This window comes from Alligator sinensis, unplaced genomic scaffold (genome assembly GCF_000455745.1).
Source record: "Alligator sinensis unplaced genomic scaffold, ASM45574v1 scaffold395_1, whole genome shotgun sequence".
NCBI classification, from domain to species: domain Eukaryota; kingdom Metazoa; phylum Chordata; order Crocodylia; family Alligatoridae; genus Alligator; species Alligator sinensis.
Window position 1 is genome coordinate 38781 of NW_005842232.1, and position 14620 is coordinate 53400.

The following is a 14620-nucleotide window of genomic DNA, read 5'->3' on the forward strand; positions in this document are numbered from 1 at the left end:
CCACACTTCAAGAGGGATGTGGATAACCTGGAGAGGGTCCAGAGAAGGGCCACTCGTATGGTTAAGGGCTTGCAGGCCAAGCCCTATGAGGAGAGACTGGGGCACCTGGACCTCTTCAGCCTCCGCAAGAGAAGGTTGAGAGGCGACCTTGTGGCTGCCTGTAAGTTCATCACGGGGGCACAGAAGGGAATTGGTGAGGTTTTATTCACCAAGGCGCCCCCGGGGGTTACAAGAAATAATGTCCACAAGCTAGCAGAGAGCAGATTTAGACTAGACATTAGGAAGAGCTTCTTCACAGTTAGAGTGGCCAAGGTCTGGAACAGGCTCCCAAGGGAGGTGGTGCTCTCCCCTACCCCGGGGGTCTTCAAGAGGAGGTTAGATAGGCATTTAGCTGGGGTCATCTAGACCCAGCATTCTTTCCTGCCTATGCAGGGGGTCGGACTCGATGATCTATTGAGGTCCCTTCTGACCCTAACATCTATGAATCTATGAATCTATGACCCTAGAATCTATGAATCTATGAATCTATGATTGATTGGTAACTAGTAACACAATAACTTAGCATCTAGGCCTGTGATAGTCCCCGCCTGTCCCCCCACCCCACCAAGACAGACACAGTTGCACAAGCACCCATGTCATGAGTTTTGCTTGTCCGCAGCTTGAGGTGCATTTCCCCCCAAACTCCTGCACCTATCACCTTGAAATTTGTCAGGCTTTGTCGCCTCACCAGGGGCTACCACCCCTGTGGTTTTGACCCCACTGTGGCTTAACACATACAAGTGACATGAGCTTTGCTTTCAAGAATTTGGGGTGCAGTTCCCCCAAAACTCCTGAACTGATCTTCTTGAAACTTGGCAGACTTAGTGGCCTCAGCAGGGGACAGCAAGCTGGCAGTTTTGACCCCACTGTGTCTTAACATGTACATGTGACACAAGTTTTACTTTCAGGATTTTGGGGTGTAGTTTCCCTAAAGGTATCTCCTTGAAAATGGCAGGCTTTGGTGCCTCACCAGGGGCTAGCATCCCTGTAGTTTTGACCCTGTTGTGACTTAACACATACAAGTGACTTGAGTTTTGCTCTCAAGATTTTGGGGTACAGTTTCTCTGAACTCCCTGCACCTATCTTCTTGGAACTTGGCATGCATCATTCCTACAGAGGCAGCTACCATTTCTGTAAGTGTCATCCAAATCTGGCTATAAATGACAAAGTTATAGCCTGTTTCAACCTTCCCCATTATATCCTATGGGCAAAATGTCGAAACAGGGTCGAAACGGCAAAACATTTCGACGGAACGAAATGGAACAGCCATTTTGACTCGAAACAAAAGTGGAAATGAAATACTGTCCTGTTGAAATGTCGAAATGCTGGTCAAAACTAAATGCTTCCATTTTGCACAGCCCTAGTAAAGAGCAATAAGATCAGAAGATATAACAATGAAAACAGACTGACCTCTTAATAAATGCCTAAAAAGAACACCTAGCAGTGCAGCAGGTCTGAATAATTTTGAGATAATCAGTATTCAAACTTTCGAGAGCAAAAATGAAGTTGCAACCAAAAGAGAGAAGATACTGAAGTATACTCCCAGAATAATATCAGCAATTGTTACTTAATTGCAATGTACTGAAGTAAAGAGATAGTGTTCTTAAAAGAGAGTGAGAGAGGGAGAGAAAGAAATCAAATACTTTGAGAGATGTGCATTTTTTGTAAATGTACATTTACAGAGTACTTCTTGGGAAAGTCCCTATCATTGTACCAAGACAGCTCTGCTTTGCTTCTAGAAATTAGCTCATGAATTTGCTTAGCATGCAATCAACTGAAAAACAGCAATAAATGCACAATGAATATAATAAATCCATGAGAAATAGGGCAATACAGTTAAGATTTATTCTGGGAAGAGAGGCCCAACAAAAGCTTTCGGTAAAGAAAATGGGGATTATAAGCATGGTTTAAAGTTAGGAAGATCTTAGGGAGAAAGAAGCTCAGTGACAAAAGATGATGCCAGTTGCATCAATTCTGAAGCCTTTTGTGTTTCTTTCAATATATTTAGGAATTCCCCTGCCATATTGTCATAATCAATCACATTCTGTTTATTTAAGAATTCCACTGCCATATTGTCATAATCAATCACATTCTGTCTCCCTGTAATTGCACTCAGCAGGGAATTCAGAAGTCAGGTTGCTTATTGGGCAAAAACCATCCTAGTTTAGCCGTGCCATTCGTCCTCTTTGCTTCTAGGCAAGCAGTCAGGTTGTCCTTCAGTATTATTTGCAAAATCATGGATATAATATGTGAGATAAGACACTAATATATAATCATTAATATACTATCAAGAAACTAAATCACACATTTAACATTGCATTTGTAGGCCTAACACAAGTCAACTGTCAAGTTCTTCATACAACTCTTCTACCAAAAAAAAAATTTCCTAGTTCTATTCTATATGATCTTTAAATATTTTATTTACCACAGGAATGATATACAGCCCAGTAAAGTTCATTACAGATCTTCCATTTACTTCTGTGGGCTCCAAATAAGGCCCTTTCTCATGTCTCAGTTAGTTGTCTGACCTGACTAAAATGTTACATGTCGTGTCTTTTAATGATATTTGACTCTTATGCACTGGTATGTGTAAATCCCCTATTTCTTCTATTCTCCAATTTCCCTGTGCTATGCTACCATAGTCAGTTGTAGGAACTGGATCATGGGTATGAGTATTAAGTTGAAAAATAAGCCAGAAATAACCTAGCTGCTGGAAGGGAATAACCAAACCTATGGACTCACTAACATGATAAAATATTCTAGGGACTAATTAAGTTTCCATGTTTTTGAGCATGTCTAGGGTGACTTTACATCCTGGTTTGGTCAGGATGCTTCCAGATTTCATAGGTTGGTTCCAGTCAATTGGTGAAAATTAAATCAGAAATCCTGGAATCACAAGGGTGTGGGGCACAGTTTGATGGGGTGGGGGTGAGGGGGAAGAGTCTCCTGGTGTGCCAGGCAGGTGGGTGGTGCCTGCCTGCCTCTGCCTGCAGCAGTGCCATTGACTTGGAGAGGGGAGGGAGAAAGGGAAGGGGGGCAGATTTCCTTAAAAATAATATGGTCACCCTAAGCACGTTTCACTTTTCGTCTGTCACTGCCGGGATTCTAGAGTAGCACTTCACTATCTATCACACTCATAAATGATAAGGAGTTATTTAGCACCTTCTTTTCAGAGACAAAGAGAGAGAAAGAGATAGAACACATGGGCACAGTCCCTGGAACTGGAGTTACTACTGTAAAAAAATTGGCATTTCCTTTTCAATACTGGAGTCTTGGAATACTCATAATGCAGTTATTTATGGCTGAGAGACCAGTACACATCATCCAGTTGAAGATGAAAATTCAACTAATGGGGAAAATGGAGAAGGCAACCATGGAAAGCATAATACAGGAAATCCTGCTGGAGAGTGATAAAGTTTCTGAGCTGGATCTTGAGTGGATGTAGTAAGGACAGGTCACACCTTTCTCAGAATGTCTGTTTACTCAGAAGGATTAAGCTCCTTTTTACGACTAGTTGTGAAGTTAGTTATGAACAATATTTCCACTTAAACCGGCAACACTAGACTTTAAAGTTTGTACTCACTTCCAACAAAACTAAACAGGTTTCCAGACCTGTCTGCAGTCCTCAGGCTTGTTTAAACAGGATCACTCAGGAAACTTAGCCTAAAATAAGTAAAAGCATGGTTTGATATAGTTTAGTTAAACAGCATTAAATGCCTTACCTTGATTTTGTTAAATTGACTTTGGAATTAAACTAAACTGAATTAAAATCCCTTTATTAAAGGTGTCCACATAGAGAAAAAAATGCAGTTAAAATCATTTACTTTAAAATTTAAGTCAAATGAACTTTCTGGAGAGTCCTAGTATACTGCACCCTCAAAACATGTGGTGTTTTCTGATTTCTTGACTGATTCTAGTTATCTTATAACTGAAGGGAAATGTGGTTAGGACAGTCCTCATGTCAATGACCCAGCCCAAGTCTCTAGTCTGAAGCAGAGCTGGGTCTTTAACTCCCCAAATTAGTAGCAGAATCATCCATTATTAGCTATTTTGTGGTGGTCTTTCATCTGAAGTTCCATCCTGAATGTGAGCGATCGTTCATTTTAAGTTTCATTGAAACAAGTACATTCCTATGAAAGTTTTGGGGTAAGGATTTTCTCATGGAAAAAAGAAAAAAAAATATTGAAATAATATCCAATTAGTTTAAGCATTGATCTGTTTTTCTGTTGTCCCAGTCCTGGCTGTTCTGGGGTTCCAGAAATAATTTACAGTCTTAAGGCTCATGTTAATCACTGTAGTCAGCTTAGACTGGCCTAAGGACTACAGCATCACTTGGAAAACTCGCAATACTGTATGCAGAAGCCTCAACTCTTGAGATAATTCCCCTAAAACCACAGCAGGACCTGGCACTGCCCTAGGCACCACACAGCTTCTATTGGCATGGTGCTGTGCTGCTGTGCCTCTGACTAGCAGATCTTTTTATCCTTGGATTTGCACCAGGGCTGCAAAGCAAGGCCCCCCTGCCTCTGCTAATGTGTGTACCATTTGCCCCTGCCCTGAGACATTGCTCACAAGAATTCTTCCTATTTTGTTTTCATAAAAAAGAGGAAATTGGTGTATTAGTGTATAAGATGACACTGAATCATTCTCAACATGTAATTGTGACATTATGGGAACTGTCCCTGACCATGAAGTAAATACTATACATAGTTGTGTGTGAAACAGATGCTAATTTGAGGCTTAAGAAATTGTTGCATTGATATCCAAGGGGAAGTCTAAACCAGTCACGGTAAAGTAACATCCTTCTTATCTCTGGGCAGCAATAGAAACAAGATTAATCAGGCTTATGATTGCCTAGCCAAGGGCTTAGGCCAAGTAGCCCTAGTTACAGAGTCTCTTGCAAGGGGAGAAGGAACGGGGAAGGTTTAAGGAGGGATCTGTGGCAGAGCAGGCCTGTTGTCACACAAAGACCTCCGGAGGAAAGAGGTCAAACAGTGAGTGAATATCAGTTCTGTGGGTTCTTAAGGGCCAAAATCAGAAATGAATTTGCAAGAATATAATAATGAAAATTATACGTATTGTTTTCTTTATATTTCCCAGAAAAATAACATTAGACATATATATCCAGGTTCACATATTTCGCCTTACTTAAATGTAAAGTGTCTATATAACTCTTGGATGAATGCAATCCTTTGATAGGTACGCTTCATTTTTTCTTACACAGGGATAGGAATAGGGGTGTACTTCTCCTCAGCACCTCCAAATTCCAAACCCCTTCTGGCAGAGCTTCTTTCTCCTACCAGTTTCCTGGGGCCTGACTCAGTCTCACAGGTCTTCTGGTTGTGGCCTGCTGGCTGGCCTCCTCCACTACTCAGGAAGGAAGGATTCCTCCTTTAAGGCCTGGCCTCACACCACTCCTAGGCCTTTTCCCTGTGGTAACTGCCACAGAAAATTACTCTCCAGTGGGACCTTGCCTGGAAATCTTAGCTGGTGCAACATGTAGAGAGCCTCCTGGAAGAAATTCAATGGTTAAATGATTCCTGGCCAACAGAAGCTAAGGTCATCGCTGAGGGGCTAGGTATCACCACCGAATTCAAGAGAACACACAGAAGAATCTGAAGGATGGTGCATTTCCATGATGAGCCAGCCAATACAGAACACGCAATCTCTTCCCCTGCAGATAAATTCAGGGTTGGGTTGAAGTGTTCATCACAGCCACGGATATGCTCCTCTCAGATCTCGAAGCCTAGCTGAGACCATGGAGAAGCTCTCAAGCTTCTTCTCACCCATACTTGACCCACCAGCTATTGCAGAGGATAAAGAAATTGTGAAGTTTGTGGAGTCCCTGTCCACCACATGCCCATGAGATGTGAACAAGGATGAGTTGCAAAAAGAACTTGGCCTGTTTTACAAAATCAGGAAAGACTCAAATTTGTGCACCTCTGGAGGAGCCATGGGCACTGCACTTAAGCTTCTCAACCGAATTCATGGCAAAGGTGTAGAATCTGTGTTCCCTTAGATGTGCGTTTGCTTGAGAATGCTCATAGTCTTGCCAGTCTGTGTTGCATCCAGGGAATGCACTTTTAGTAAGTTTAAGATTATTAAGAACTATCTGCAGTCAGCAATTGGGGAGGATAGGCTGAACCATTTGATCATGCTCTCAGTGGAGAACACACTTGCAAAGCAAATACATTAGATGATGTAACTGATGACTTTGCATCCATGAAGACGAGAAAGAAATACTTTACTTAAGCTTTCCTTTTCTCATTTTGCTCTTAAAGGAGACCAGGTAGCAAATGGTCATCATGATGATAATTTTGTGGCCCTTTGTTCTGAGCAATTAGCCATTATTCAGGGTCTTGTCCAAGTATTCCTGTTAGGAGGAGAAATTGCTAATAGGCTCATGTTTTTCATTAGTGTATTCTAAAAGGGATATACACACAGCTGTTTTCTTGAGCGCAGTAGGAGGAAACTGTAGGCAGTTTCCCTATTCAACAATCCAAGTCTGCTTTCCCTGAATTAGTTCGCTCTACTCCTTAGCAGTTTGTCTCTGGCTTTCCTCTCATTCTGCAGCCCTTTTCACACAGAGGGTGCATCTACACATGCAATTAATGCACAGAAAGCTTACTGTGCAGTAAGCTTTCTATGAGAGCACATCTACACATGCATCAGTCAGGATCAAATTTGCTCCCAACAGAAGCGGTGCAGGGCAGGGAAATGCCTCCCTTTCTCTCCTGCCATATGGCAGCCAGGAGGAGCAATAGGCTCCCCTGAATGCCAGCCCCAAACTATCAAGGGACACCAGGGTCAGGCCTGGGATTTGTGGGGTGAGGGGGTCAGCTGTTTCCTACCTATAAGACTCAGGGCTGAGAAAGAATCCCCTCCCCGACAGCTCTTTCCCAGTCCCCTGCCCCAGTTGGCCAGCAGGGCAGTTGGCAGTGAGCCTGTGGCTGAGTGGAAGTTCCCCACTCAGCCACAGATGGCCAGGAGCTGTCCCACCAGCAGAGGCGCTAGCAGCAAGGACCTATGCAGCAGGGCTTGTGTAGCGGTTGACCAGGAACAAATTTGCTTCTGGTCAGTCACACCAGCAGGGGGTCTGGCCCTGGAATTGCTCAGCTCCCAGCTCCCCCCAGGAGCTGGGAGCAATCAGTGGAGGGACTGAGTCCCTCTCTGCCCTCTCCCCGCTGACCCAGCACTGTGGGGCGCTCAGTTCCCCACAGGAGCCGGGAACTGAACAGCACCGGGACTGGGGAGCTATTCCTTCCGTGCTCCACCAGGGGTGGCCAGGAGCTGTCCCACTGGTGGAGCAGCTGGAAGTGAGCCCTCAGATGGGCAGGGATTCCCCACTTAGCCAGAGGCAGCTGGGAGCTTCATGTAAACTCCTTTGGCCATATGGCTCAGCTTCTGTTCAGGCCTTGTCATGCTGATTTATGCATTGGACAGTGTTGCTGATGTTTCAAGTATCTTACTAAAGGAGTTTAGTACCTTCTTTTGTTTCTTAAGGAACAGTGGCTAACATCACCCTTACCTATGATTGCATCAAAGACACCAACTTACCCAGAACACCACTTAGTTTACATAGCACTTTCATAAAATCATAGAAAATTAGGGTTGGAAGGGACTTTAGGAGGTCATTTAGTCCAACCCCCTGCTCAAAGCATGATCATCCTCAACTATATCATCCCAGTCAAGGCTTTGTCTAGCCAGGTCTTAAAATTTTCCAAAGATGGAGATTCCACAACCTCTCTCTGTAGCCTGTTCTAGTGCTTTCATGCATTATCTCAGTGTTTTACAAAGGAAAGTATGTACCAACCCTCCCCTTTTATAAAAGGAGAAAGTGGAATAAAGAGAATCGATGCATACTACCTGGTGCTAGGTATAGACTGACCATGGGGTGGCCAATCTATGGCATGTGGAAGCCTCTGTGTATGGCACATGGCAAATTGGGTAAGGGAGCAGGCAGTACAGCAGAAAATAAGACAGGGAACAGAAAGAAGGGCAGCAGATTGGGCAGGGATGAGGATCAGAGTGGTACAGAGACTTATTTGTGACATGCCTGTTAGAAAAGTTAGCCCCAAATGGACTGAGCAATGTATGATCTTAAGGCAGAGACTTTTGAACTTTTATGTATAGCACAACAAAGAGTCAATTAAGTGTTTCCTTAAAGACTGACATGGGGTCAAGAAAATGAACAAAAAAGATTTTTACTTAAGTATTTTAGCTTGGAGGATGGCAGGACTGTGAGTGGAACTCTATCTCTACAAAACGTATGTCACATCAGTTACATTTCGCTGATAAACAGTTAAAAGTTTGGCTTTTAAAGAGCCTGCTTCACTTCTCAGCCTTCGGTGCAGAGCCTCAGATTCCCCTTTCCCCCTGCCACAGAAGTTAGAGGGGTGATAGCTTCTGATGTAATATATATATATATATATTTTTTAATTTATTTAGTGTGTGTGTGTGAAGCAGACCTGGTGATGCGAAACTATCACTATCATTTTTCCCTTGTGAACCACATATCAGTTTCACACTTATCATGGAAAACAGATTGGGAAATGAGTAAAACTTAATCTGATTTTATTTTACTGAGAAAAAAATCTAAATAGAAGCTAAAGAAAACTGTTACATTCTTACAGTCCTTACTCAGCTGTGCAACTTTTTAAAAAGAGAATTGAGTGACATTTTTCAGAAATGTCCAGATAATTTATTCTTCAAAAAATACTTTTTAGTCCTGCAAAATTAGTAATGGATTTGAGATAAATCCATGTAATACTTTGCCTGTAAAAAAAGAATTAAGGGGATTGAGAAAGCCAAACTATTTTATTTGAGATTTTTTTTAAAGTGAAACCCTTTTGGTTTTCCATTTCAGAATGTAATTACATTTATAATAATTAAGAAGGGGAGCAAAACCTGAAACTAAATATTTTTCATTGCCAGTCAATATATGGCAAATAACATAGAATGAACTTTTTCATTTTTAAGGAAAAAAAATGTAATCTATGCCAGGTACATTTTTTCCAGATTTTTCACTTCAGCTAGGAAACCCAAAATTCTTTCACAGCTCTGCTCAGGACTTCTCAGAGTGTGATTCCAGCTAAATGTTCTGTGTGAGATGATTAAACTAAAGCAAATAAACTCTTTTTTTTCCTAATTAAGAACATCCACATTCCAGGTAAATGCACTTTAACTTATGCACATTGATTTCACATCTTTACTTATATCGTCTTAATTTTCGCAAGCATCCTCTTGCACAGGGGTGGCCAGTCTGTGGGACGTGTGCCTCAAGTAGCATGGGTAGCCTCTGTAACTAATCAGGAAGTAAACAAACAGCAGGGTGGCAAATAGAGCAGGAAGCAGAGCAGCAGCTTGGACAGGAAGCAGCAAGCAGAGCTGCCGATTGGGTAAGTAGGGATTGGAGTTGCACATAGGTAGGGGGCAGGGCTAATTTGTGGCATGTCTGCCAAAAAGGTTGCCCACCACCTGCTTTTGTAGATAAACCTTTAGAAATTCATTAACTGAGAGCTAGAGCAGAACTAGACAAATAGTTCTGATAACATACTATCAAAAATAGGTTTTGCTTCTATGTATTCCTTCTCAAAGGAGTAAATGATTACAGAAGATGTAAGGTCTGTTGGCAGTCTCTGGGCAGGACAGAGCAGGGCATGGCTCAACAGGACACTGTCTTGTGGAAACCCTTTCAAGACTGACCTTCCCAGACTGACCCTTCCTTGGCATTTTATCTGTTCACGTTCTAAAGGGTGAACTTATCTGCTCACACCATGTTGTGAAACTGAGGAAACTGACATGATGCATTGTATTTCTTTCTTTTAAATGAAAGCCAGATAATCCAGTTACTTTATAAAACTTTGTATATGGTACCATAATTGTCCCTACATCTCTCGCTCCGAAATTTCCATTTCTACCCTCCTGCAAGGTGGTATGATTGCTGGGTCTTAGATTGTAGCCTTTCCCTAAAATGGGGCTGGGGTTACCCCAGGTACCAACCAGAGAACCGGCGGTATCACAGTTCCTCCCCATTGCTCAGATCAATGTTTATTAAGGGCTAGATCCACAAAGAAAACTGAGATACTCAAGTCCACTGTATTTCCCACTTCAGTGGCCTGTGCCAGAAACTGACAATTTCAAAATCCTCAAGTTAGGTACTGCCTAACCATGGAAATGCCTCAAATCCAGAGCCATGAAAGCACCCCAGAATTAATAGTGCTAAGCCGTTTGTGGAACACAAGGGTTCAATTAGTCTCTTCCTGTAGAGTTTCATACCCTGATTGCCCACGTCCCTGAAGGGTCATAATTCTAACCATCAGCCCACAGGTTTTTGAAAAAACAGGTGTTGAGCTACCTACCTTTAAAAGATTATTCACAGCTGTGAAGCCAGAGTGCAGCAAAGTATCTCTCTGCAGTCCAGAGGGAGGTACTTAAGCCCTATAGAGAGCATAAAGAAAGACAAACTTCTCTTCTCTAAGACAAATTCTATTGGCTGGCATCAGCAGACAATCAGACTGGCTTTTGTAAGTCCCCATCTTAGTGGCCTACTCTTCCCATGAATTGTTGAGGAAGACCAGACACTAACTCAAAACCTAGACACCACTACAGTTGCAGCATTTGAAACCCTCTACTTCCTTCGGTGGTTATAGCCTTAAGCTGTTTTATCCTTTCTCATGCAACAGCTTTCTCCCTTTCTGTGTCTGCCCACGTGCTATGGCTTGCAAATGACTGAACAGAACCTACATTATTCCTCTTTCACTTGACTGATATGAGGAAGTATCATTGGGGGGGCAGGTCCAGCTGGAGTCACCACAAGGCATTAAAAAGGCTGCCATAGCACAGTAAGAGCTGTAGTTGTTGTGTCTTATTGTGTTTTCCTTGTACTGTCCCTTTAAGGCCAAAGCCCTCATGTTCAGCACTGCAGGGTTCAGGTGCTTTGTGGCAATTTTGCAGAACTGGGGACTCCCTTTTCTCTGCCATGAAGAGCCAGAGGCATTCTTGGTTCCTCTCTCTCCACAGGACTGGACGGGTCAAGGCAGAGGCAGAGCAAGTATAAGTTCTGCATATATATACTGAGGGCAATTGTTAGGATCCACCCTGGATATGATTCCAGAGAATTATAATAATAAATACTTGTTAGCTCAACCCAGGAGTGTCCAGAGTATTGTTGCTGAACTCACAACGTATCGGTAGTCTACCCACAGATTTTTTTCTTTCTCTTTCAAAATGAATACTACAGACAAATCAATCTAAGAATTATATTGGTTGATTTTCTCTCAAATATAATTCTTCAAGTGTTACAAGAATATGGTTGGTCTATAAGTGCCTTCTTTACCTTCTTTAAATTAATATGGAGTTAAACAAAGGTAATTGTTTTGTCTTATTTTTAGCTTAGGCTTTATCTGCTTTCTCTCATCTAAGGAGGGGCATTTCATGCTCATAAGCTTGTCTAACACCTATCCCAACAATACAGTTGGTCATTTAAAAGGTATTACCAATCAAAACTTGCTTATCACCAGGGATCTGGGTTTTTCATTTGCTGTGAAAAAACATGGATTTTCTCCTTTAAAGGAGAGAAATGAGGATTTAGAGTTAGATGCCTTGCTGCTCCAAGATGCTTTTCTCCATAAACAGAATGTGAAGTTCAGACATGTAGGGGTATTTCCAATCCTAAACAAACCTGACAAGTAAGTATAAAGTGCCTGGTCCGTGGTTACAGAGTGAGTATGTGAAAGAAGAGGGATCTGAACAAGGGTCTCACAAGAATCAATACCTGTTGGACCCTGAGGATGATTGATGCGTACTAAACACTTACCATATTTTATGGTGTACAGGTTGATACATCATATAAGTCGACCCCATGTTTCTGTAAAAAAAGTAGGGATTGTTGTATGTCTGGTGTTGTATGTCTGACAACCGCACCTCAGTGTGCAAGGCACTGGAAACCTGAGTGGGCTCACGGAAGAGGGAGCATGTTGGCAGGCTCCTGGGAAGTTGGATTTGGCCCCTAGGAGCTCAGGCAGCACATGGCCTGCTGGCAGCCCTCTCAGCCAGCCCCAGAGGGTGTTGCTGCCATGCAGGGAAGAATCAGGCCCCCTGCAGCTCAGGGACTGCCTGGCCTGGTGGCAGCTCACTCCCTGGCCATGGGACAGGCAGAGAGACCATGCCAAAAGCAGGATAGTCTCACCACTTGCGTCTTCAGCTGGCTCCTGTGGTCAGCAGCATGCCTGACACTGGCTGGGAAGGGGATGGCTTGCCCCAGAGGTAGCATGGAGTGTGGGGCAAGGGCAAGGGGGTGCGGGGAGGCTAGGTTTGTCAGGCAGAGCCGGCTTCCCCTCTGCCCCTGCCCATGAAATATAGTAGTTGCTTCTAGTGACTGGTTAGAAATAGTCTTTGATGAAAAGCAATTACATTTTATAGAACTCTAAATGTAGTTGGGATCTTTCTTCTCTTTCTTCATTCTTGTTTGTTTCCAAAGGAAAACAGTATGGTTGCCACTCCAAGTTTCATTGCTATGGTCTGGTACATCACGTTATTACCTCTGGCACATGTGGTCCCAGAATGTAGCGAGTGTGAGATACTTTTACTGAGAAATCTTTAAAAACTGGATTCAGTCAGCTTACACTACAGATATTTGTTGCTAATTAAACTAGGTTTTAATGTTAGATCAGCGGTTCTCAACTGGGTGTCTACGGCCCCCTGAGGGGTTGGGAGCAGGTCTCAGAGGGTCTGCCTGGCCAAGCCCAGTGCAGGGAGGAGCTGTCTTAACTGAGGCAAGTCCACAGGAAAGGGTGGGGGCAGGGGTGGGCCCACCTCACCCTTCCCAGCCCCACAGGTTCCATCTTGTGGGTGGTGCTGCAGTTGGGCAGGAGAGGATCTATGCTGCTGCTGCTCGAATGAATAGTGGCCCAGGACTCCCCGCTCCTGAGCTCCACCCACTGTACCCAGGGCCATGTGGGCACAGCTGGGGATCTAGGCAGTTGTTGTAGCACAGGTGGGCTGTGGAGTTTTTATAGCATGCTGGAGGAGGGGAGGGAGTTCAGGAAGAAAAAGGTTGAGAACCCCTGTGCTAGATAATGGCCCCTATACCTCAAAATTTGGAGAAATTTTGTCAGATTTTTCTGATCTCCATTTCAGTAAATAGCAAATCCTCACCTATTACAAACTTAAGGGTGAATCTAAAAAAAAACCTAGTGATCACCAGCTATCCTTTTTTTCTCTGATAAAAAAATCCCCAATTTTCAGATTTCAAAAAGTAACCCAAAATCCACATTTTTCCATGATTAAAATGAAACACCACTGATAGATAGATAGATAGATAGATATAGTAGTGTTTCATCTTGATCATGGAAAAATGTGGATTTTGAGTTACATTTTTTAACCCCAAAATTGTTGGTTTTTTATCAGAGAAAACCAGGATCCCTAACTATCAGTGAACAAGGACAGTTTAGTGGTTCATGCTCTAGCCGAGAGGCAGCAAGAATATGGCCCACAGGCTGGATCCAGCCTGCCAGGACATTCTATCTGGCCTGTGGGGCACCTATAAAATTTAGAAAATTAGTATTTATCTGTTCCTGGCTCCCTCTGAAAGATGACAGGAGCCAAAGGGCAGTAGGACCCAGGGGAAGCTGTCAGGAGTCACAAGAAAGGCCAGGACAGCCCAGCCCAGCCCCTCCACCTCAGCCCTCTCTCACCCCCATCCCCCACCTGGAATTGTCTGCCTGTGGCAGCTTTCCCTGTATGCAGCTGCTCCCCTTGCCCCCGGCTGCATTGCTCTACTGCAGGTCCAGAGGCACGCCAGTACCCTGGGGAGGTGTGTGGAAGTGTGTGTGTGTGTGTGTGTGTGTGCTTGCACTGCCATACACAAAGATCCCCACACCACACCCCATCACACAGCCCCGCCACCCTCCCCCCACACATTCCCCCACAAACCCCATACCCACCCACACCCCACATATCCACACACACCCACATGCTCCCTCACCCAGTACCCACCCCACACCTATCCATCCCCCACAAACCCCTCCCCACATACAACCTCCCCCATATACCCACATACCCACAGCCCCCCACAAACCAAGACTCACCCCATGCCTCCCACACCCTCACAGTTTACAAGAGTAAAACTTCATTTTACTCTATTGTGTGATCATCTCTATGTACACTATACAAACATATGTAAATCAGGACAAAAAGATTTTTTGAAATCAAATTAATGAACATTGTAGATGTTTGATTCTTAGAATATAATTTGGTATTTTTCTGGTTCTGAGATGGCAAAACCCCTTGTGGAAAGGAGTATTTCCAGGGGTAAGGGGAGGGACTTCTGGTGGCGAAGGTCGGGGGGGTAGGGGGCAGGACTTCTAGTCCCAAGATGGCAACCAGGGGGCAGGGCACCTGCAAGGGGCATGGCTACCCATGAAGCCCTCGACAACTTCCCAAAACTTGGTAAGCGGCCCTCTGCCTGAAATAATTGCCTGCCTCTGCTCTAGCCACTACTTTGTTCTGTCACAGACACCTTGTGTGTCCAAGTCATGTAGCTCCCCCATGTTTCTTTCTCACCTTTCCAAACTGGTGA

At 43.7% G+C, this 14620-nt stretch overlaps 1 protein-coding gene across 1 annotated transcript in view; it reads right to left on the reverse strand.

Moving 5' to 3' along the window:
* Positions 1-10741, reverse strand: part of LOC102388526 (interleukin-5 receptor subunit alpha-like) — a 44121-nt gene extending 33380 nt beyond the window's left edge. The window contains exons 1-2 of the mRNA XM_014521616.2: positions 10401-10741; positions 3623-3702 (exon numbers count right to left, since the gene is read on the reverse strand). The gene's annotated coding sequence lies outside the window, so the exon portion shown is untranslated. The remainder of the gene's footprint in view (positions 1-3622; positions 3703-10400) is intronic.
* Between the last annotated feature and the right edge of the window lie 3879 nt (positions 10742-14620).